Source organism: Alligator sinensis, unplaced genomic scaffold (genome assembly GCF_000455745.1).
Source record: "Alligator sinensis unplaced genomic scaffold, ASM45574v1 scaffold694_1, whole genome shotgun sequence".
NCBI lineage: Eukaryota > Metazoa > Chordata > Crocodylia > Alligatoridae > Alligator > Alligator sinensis.
The window spans coordinates 963994-972017 of NW_005842339.1; the positions used below are offsets into that span (position 1 = coordinate 963994).

General features: G+C 47.4%; 1 pseudogene; it reads left to right on the forward strand.

Moving 5' to 3' along the window:
- The first annotated feature begins 208 nt into the window (after positions 1 to 208).
- On the forward strand, positions 209 to 6432 carry LOC112551107 (annotated as a pseudogene).
- The last annotated feature ends 1592 nt before the right edge of the window (positions 6433 to 8024 follow it).

The window sequence follows — 8024 nt, forward strand, 5'->3', positions numbered from 1 at the left end:
TCCCTGCCCTCCCCAGGCCGCGCTGTGGCTGCCCGAGCGCGTCGCTCCGCCGGGCCGCCGTTCCTGGCACGTGTCCGCGCCTCCCGCTCCCGGCTCCCCCGTTACTCGGCCGAGGCCGCGCTCCCTGCCCTTTCCTGGCCGCTTGTCCCTAGACACGAGCTGCTCCGTCTTCAGCACTCTCTCTTCTTAGGGGTGGAGAGGTTCCTCGATGGCCGCGGCCCACCATGGCCCTCTGCGCTGCCGAGGGGTTCGTGTCGTGCAGGTGCGGATGGAGGCGGAAGGCACTGGCGGCCCGGAGGGGGGTGCTCCGACCGGGACTGAGCACTCCTGGCTGCCGGAGCTCGGCGTGTCCGGGCTGGAAGAGGCCGCTGGACCCGTTGGCAGGTGGCCGTGGCGCTGAAGAGGTTTGGCTTTCCCGAGGGCAGCATTGAGCTCTGCGCAGAAAAGGTGGCTGTGACGAGAGGGAGGCCTGTGCGCTGTTGCCCATGCGGAGTCAGCGCATCGCCAACTTCTGGGAGGCGAAGCGGTGCGCTGTGCCTGCGAGGGCATCCCCCGCTTTGTCTCGGGAGTGGCGCCAGGGTTGTCTGGCAAACTCCGAGGCTAGAAGAGCCAAGTCTGTGAAGTTTATGGAGAGCCTGATGATCCACAGTGGAGACCCTGGAAACTACTACATCAGTACAACCGTGCGCCACATCCTTCTCAGGGGTATCCAAGTAAAGATCATGCTGCCTTGGGACCTGCAAGAAGCCCCTGCCAGGCCACGTCAGCGTTGTGGGACCCAAAGGGGAGATCTTGCCCACCGCCCTCATCCCAGAGCAGAGCGGTGGCAGCCAGAACAGCTAGCCACGGCTCGGCCGGCTCACACAGCCACGGGGGTTTGTCGGCACCTGGAATGAGAAGCTTGGCTGCATCCAGTGGGAGTGTCTTAATAAAATGATAAAAGGCCAGTGCTTAAGGTGTAGGAATGAGCTAAATGAATGAAAAGCAAAAGCTGGCATTTTTTTTAGGCGTGGCTCAAGTCAGATGTGGGGGCCTGGAGTCTAAATGGGTTGAGAGTCACTGTCCGAGTATGATGCATGTTAAGTAGAGTTAGCAGACTTGAGTCCTGTGACAGGATGTCATCTTGCTGCTGCACATGTGCAGTTCCAGTGTCCTTCCTGGTGTCCGTGACTTTTCCATACAGCAACAGCAGTCAGTACTGTGTAAAACTAACAAGGGTCTGATCAGTTTTCTGGTTTCTGTTCAGAATCCTGCGGGGCCAGAGAAACTGTCAAGAACCAGTCCAAACTCTGAGGTGTTTGCAAGCTAATTGGGCAAGACTGAGGATGGCTATCCCCATTTTACACAGGGGGAGCTGAGATGCAGGAAGATTGTACAACTAACTTAGCATCATGCAGAGTTTATCAGAGTATTTTAGATGCATCCCTCTAGTCTTTGTTTTCAGGGAGATGCATGTAGTACCTGATACATTTGCATAACATCTTCTCTATCATTACCACCTTGACATGATTTCTAGTGTGATATATCATATGAACTCTATGCTTGGTTAAGTCTCGTCTTTTTCTCAGTTCCCATGCAGGGGTGCTGTTGAGCTGCTTATGGAAACCCCTCTCACACTTTATTAGGACACTTGCTGAGGTTGCTGGTGGTTTTGTGGGTAGGTTAATGATTCAGTAAAAGGAAGATTACTGTACTCTGCAAAGTCGAATTTGGCTCCAGAGCTCCAAGTCAGAGGTGTAACATGCTATTTTGGTGCCCTGGGCAGAGGGGAGTTGGGGGCAGGTTGGCAGGGAGGGAGTTTTGCCGAGTATGTGTGAATGGGGGTGGCAGGGCCAGGCAGAATCTTACCTGCAGGGCTGTGGGCTCAGCCAGGGGCTGTTCTCAGCATAGGTTTCCCTAGTTACCTCTGGCCTTGCAGATCTGAGGCAGGAGCCCACTTCGTCAGCCTCATTCCCCCTTCCTTTGTGTGGCTGACAGCGCTGAGTTTACAGTTGCTGCCAACTTATATGTAGGATGTGGCTGGGTGCCAGGCACCTTCCTCTGCTGCCATTCTGGTGCCCCTCCACCTCCATTCCTGCACACCTGATAGGCAGTGTCTGGGGCCAATTCCATTGGTTGCCTGCCCCTGGTTATGCTGCTGTGTGAAGCAGTTGGTTGGCAACTGCCTGGTGTCCCCATAAACAGTGCTAACCCTAAAGCCTATTGTTCCTGCAGCCACTCTCCTTCCAGCTAAAGAAAATGAGTTCCAGGATGGAGTTCCTGTCCTTAATACCATTTATCTAAAGAGCCGAGTGACATGAGGGCATTTCCTGCCTCCTCCTCTTTAAGCTGATCTCACTGCTTTCCAAAGGCTGCCCACTGCTGCTGTGAAAAAAGGACAGAATCGGGTTTTCCAATAAAGTAATTGTATAATTTTTTTCAGAGGAGAAACTTGTCAAAGAAATAGAATAAGAACATTCTGAATCAGCATTTTCAGTGTTCTCTTCAGATAGGCAAGTACAGAGCTGTTAATTGTCACCAGGTTTGAAGTGCCGATGCAGGGAAAATTAAGAAGATACAGAATGTTGCCCTCTAGTAGTGAGTCCAGTTGCAGGCCTCCTATGATTCTCAGCATGCTGCTTCCTGTAAAGGGTCGTTGCACTTTCACCTTGATAGATGCAAAGGTTCTTATCATCCAGTGTTTAGTCACCGTGACGATGCATCAGTGAGATTCTTGGTTTGCTAAAATGATCCCGGTCTCATTTTGATTCCTAAAGGAGTTGAAACTGCACAATGCCACTTCAGGCCTGGAAACCCTGGTACACAGAAACTGCTGTTGCAGATTTCTTTTTTACATGAAAATTGCCACTTGCATTTGTTTGCTTCTTTGGGACAAAATTGGACCGGAGGGTTTATCCAGTGCTTGCATCAGACATGCATTTGTTTACCCTTGTTTAACCAAAAGGCTTATATTTATATCCAGGAACCATTATAGGTGTTTGGATAGAAACTGCCAGGCGTTCTGGCTTTAAATGTTTTCTCAAATGCAGTCAAAGCTAATTCCTCAGGTAGGTTTAAACAGCTAAAAGTTCTGGCTGCCTTCTGAATCCAGTGAAGCCTTGCATAATTACGAGTCAAAGTCTCCTGGGTTGTTTCAGACTAGGTGGTTTTAGAGAAGAGAGAGAAGAGTGTGTTTATTTCTTCCTTCTAGCAGGACTCACTTTTCCTGCCACAGTGAATTGATAACATAATAATTTTGTTAGCTGCATTTATGGCTGGATTTCTTAGTATCATGTACTTTATTTTAATGATTGATGATAACTCTCTATAATTGTGAGACTTTCGAGCAAATGACATTTCATCTTTCTCACTCGTTCCCTTGATGTCTGATGGTTTGGCTAGTATTTACCAAATAGCTGTGCATTGTAACAGTTGTTGTTAAAAGAGATCTGACTTCTGGTCTGAGACTGTTGTGTTACCTGCAGAATAGCAGAAAGGGAACTGTCCTTGGGAGGATCTGATGGAGGGGTGAGCAGTGTACTGTTAGTTTTTTTACATTGTTGTATTGTCAAGGCAAGACTTTAGGTTGTGATACACTTGCAGAATGGGGTGTGGGGAGGAGATGGGATAGAGAATTCTTTTGGACACTGTGGCTTGGCAGTCTCTTTCCCAAGAAGATGCTGCTCCCCAGCACTACTTTCAGGAGTGGTAAAATTCTGGGTAAACTTGCCTTTTCATTTCCTTATTCCCTGTTACTCGGGTCAGTTTTACTCTATATGGAAGCTGGAAGCAATTTGCCAGAGCAAAGTTGCATTAATTTGACTCCTGATTCTACCAAACTAGACCTTTTAAATAATGGTGGGGGCTAGCCCCTGTCCAGAGCTAAGGTTTGTATAGCACCATGAAGTACTGTCTGATCTTGGGAAAATGCTCTGTTTAAGAACAATTTCACTTCAGCTAACATTCACGTGGATTTTTGTTCCCTTACTCTTCTCCCATTCTGTGAGAGCAGAGTTTTGTCCTTGAGGCATTCATTCAATCCTGTGGCTTGCTCAGCTCTATTGGCAGCCTTAGATTCTAGGGTTAATATTGAAACAGTGGAGATGGGAAGTTGTATGGGAAGATCCTGCCCTGCTCCTTGATACCCATATGTTCATAGCTTTGTTCCGCTGTCAACATACGTCATGTGTTTCACAATCTCCATAGAGTCAACCCCTGGTTGGCCATGTTCATTTGTTTATTTCCTCTTAACAGCCTGGCAAAGCCCTGTCCCTCAACTTCTCTGGCAGTTGCTATAACTGGGCGCATCTACATGTGCCTTAAGGCATTTTTTCTAATGCACATTAAATTTAGCATCTGTAATGTGAGGTACTAAAGAAATGCCCATTAGGCTGCCTTAAAGTGCAGTAACAAATGCACATAATTTTTAAGTGATGGTTAATGCACAGTAGGTTATTTTATTGCTTATTAGCATAATCGCACATTTTTATGTGATGCATTAATGTACAGTGACATAGGCTACTGTGCATTAAAGCACACATGTAGATGCTCCCTCTATGACAAAGTTGCAAATTGTTTGTCAACAAATGACCACATCAGCCCCAAATACCCCATTGGCAGGTGTCAGGTTTTGGTTTTGCAGAGTTTTGGGTGCAGTTTGAGACACCTGAGATAACTCACCTTTTTCCCGAGGATATTTAAGAGTTTGTCAGGGAAGGAACATGTCAGAGGCCTTGTCCTGCCTGAACTCTGGCTTGCTAAGGGATCTGAGAAATCTCTGAAGCTAGTGAAACTGTAGACTGCCTCTAATTGTGACTTGGGCCATGGTAATGCATGTCATACCCAGCACTGGTGAGTGGAGAATTAGATTAGAACTTCCTGTGACTAACCTCCTGTGCCCTTTTTCTGGACGCAGTGCACGCATAGGACCATAGAAAAGTAGAGCTGGAAGGGATTGCACAAAGTGATCTAATCTAGGTCCCCCTTGAGGCAGAATTATCCCTGACTAAACCATCCCAGCCAAATGTCTGTCCAAACTGCCCTTGAAAACTTCCAGGGATGGAGATTTTGCAGTTCTTCTAGGTAGCCTGTCCCAGTGCCTGAACACACTCCTAGTCAGAGTTACTGCTAATCTTCAACCTAAATTTCCCCTGCTGCAGCTTGAGGCCATTGCTCCTAGTCCTGTCCCCTGTAGCCAGAGAGAAAAGTCCAGTTCCATTTCTCTAATTGCCCTGTGGTTATTTGAAGACTGTTATCAAATCCCACCTCAGTCTTCACAGGTTCACAGAAGTTTAGGGCTGGAAGGGACTTTGTGAGATCATCGGGTCCAGCCCCCTGCTCTGGGCAGGAAAGACTAGTGGGGGCAAATAACCCCAGCAAGGTGTGCGTCCAGTCTCCTTTTGAAGATCTTCTCTTCCCCAGACTAAATAACTGTAGTTCTTTCAGTCTTTCCTTATCAGTCATGCTTTTTAGGCTTTAATAATTTGTGTTGCTCTCTGCTGGACTCTTTCCAATGTGTCCACATCCTTCTTGAAGCATGGGGCCCAAAATTGGGCACAGTACTCCAGGTGAGGCCTCACCAATGCTGAACAGAGCAGAAGAATCACTTCCCTTGATTGGCAAGTGATGCGTCTGTTAGTACAACCCAATACACTGTTGGCCTTTTTTGCAACAAGAGCATAGTGTTGTCTCATATTCAGCTTGTGGTCATCTGTAACCCCCGAGTCCTTTGCCGCAGTACTGCAGCGTAGCTAATCAGTCTCCATTTGTACACAGTGAGCATGTCTACAGTGACACAGTGTTGGCAGGCACAAACCACTATAGTGTGTTGCTACAGCGATGTAGCAGCTAAAAATAACTGCTTGGCACAGTATGAGCTGCTACTGCGCCATCATTTAGTACTTCTAAAAGGAAAAACTAAATGATGGCGCAGTAACAATGGAGCCGTAGGGGCACGTTTAGACGCACCCACTGATTCTGTATTTGCCCATGTTGAGAGTCGTCCTCCACCACCTGCCCTTGAGACTGCTCCTTCCAGAATGGCAGTTGTGGCGGTTGGCCACCATGCTGCCCCACTCCCAGCTGCACCGTCCCCCTCTCAGGTCCTTATGGGATGGGAGGCTCAGCAGCCCTGGGTAGGTCTTGGTGCAGTATGGATTAATACAACCATAGATTAGTGCACATAGAGGCCCTGTTCACAGTATGAACTGAAGCTGGCCCCGATAAATACAAGACTAGGCAGGCCATACTTGGCTTGCACAGAAGTGCTGAAAAAGTAGCTCATTTAGTTTTAGAGGTATCTCCAAGTCCCCCACAACTACTACACCCTACAACAGAGCCATCAGCATCCCGGCATCTTACAGCTGCACCTCCAGAAATGCAATACATCTCATCCAATGCACTAAATGCCCTGATGGAAAATATGTAGGAGAGACCAAACAATAACTGCACACCAGAATGAACGCACACCGGAAATCCATCAAAGGCAAGAATACCTAATTACCTGTGGGTGCCCACTTCTCACAAGAAAACCACTCTCTCTCCAATCTCTCAGTTCTAATCCTCAAAGGAAACTTAGAAAACACTTCTCAGAGATGAGCCTATGAACTCCATTTCATCAACCTCCTAGATACAAAAAATAATGGACTAAATATAGACATTGGATTTATGACACGTTATAACCTGCCTGACATCTGACTTCCCAGGTACCTCTCCACTATTTAACTGCTACATTCATCTCTCTTCTCTCTCTTCCCCGCGGCCACCCAGCCTGTCTCTCACCCACTGACTCCTCAATTGACATCTTCACTGACTGCCCATCTTGCATGCAGCCCAGCCCAGCCTCTGACTTCTTTACTATTCCTTCCATCCAGGAAGAGCCCACACTAACTGAAGAGACTTCCTCAGCCTGATGAAGGGTTTTTAAACCCAAAAGCTTGCTAACATTTTTTTTTCCAACTGTTTAAGTTGGTCTAATAAAAGATATCAGATTCACCCAAAGAACCTTGTCTTTCTGTCCTGACACTGTTGAGGCAGATCCCAGTACCACAACTGGTTGTGAGGGGGGAAGGAGAAAAGGCGTTTTCCCCTCAGACATCAGAGAGCTGCTCTCAGGACTTGCTACAGCAGGGGCAGGCAGTTATTTTGGGCAGAAGGCTGCTTACTGAGTTTTGGCAAGCCATCAAGGGCCGCATGACAGGCAGCCCAGGGAAGATTAATATTAATTTTCTACATTTTTTAGGGGCCCCGTGGGCCAGATAGAATGGCCTGGCGGGCTGCATTTTGCCCACCCCTGTGCTACAGCCTCCTGTCCCCACACCAATGTTTGCTAATCTCTCTGATTATTTCCCCTCCTCGCCTGGCATTGCCCTGGTGCCTCATTTCCATCGCAACTCCCATCATGCCATAACAGGGTCCTAAATGCTCTGAGATCAGATGACCCTATCAGCCCCAAGTAGCCCACTGGCAGGTTTGACTTTATCAAGCTCATGGTGCAATTTGAGATACCTTAGAAGACTCCCCCTTTACCCAGGTATTTAAGAGCCTTGTTTTCAGCCCTGAAGGTCCTTGTTTGTCAAGGAGGGCCCTTGTCCTGCCTGAGCTCTACTGGCTCAGAGATCTGGGAAATCCCTGAAGCCAGTAAAATTGTAGCTTGTCACCAAGCATGACTTGGACTGTAGTATGTCAGGCCTGACAATAGGGGAGCACATCCCCATGTATTTTTCTTCCTTTCCTCTTCTTCCAAACAGAGAGCAGAATCTTTTGATCCTGATGCATTCATGTACTTTTGCTGTGTGCAAAATGAGGTTCTGGTTCTGTGAAAATTCTTCCCATCCCAAACACCACTTAAAAGCCTGGAAACGTCTCAAAATGAAAATCCAAAAAATCTTTACATCTAGATCAGTAGGAGTGTTTCCTTTTGACCACCTGGGAAATGGTTGTTCATGTTTGACAGTTTGTTTACCTTTTTACTAAACATTTACTGATTTTGAATCAAGACGTCCTTTGAACACTAAAGGGAACTTTTTTGTATTGTAAAGTATGGA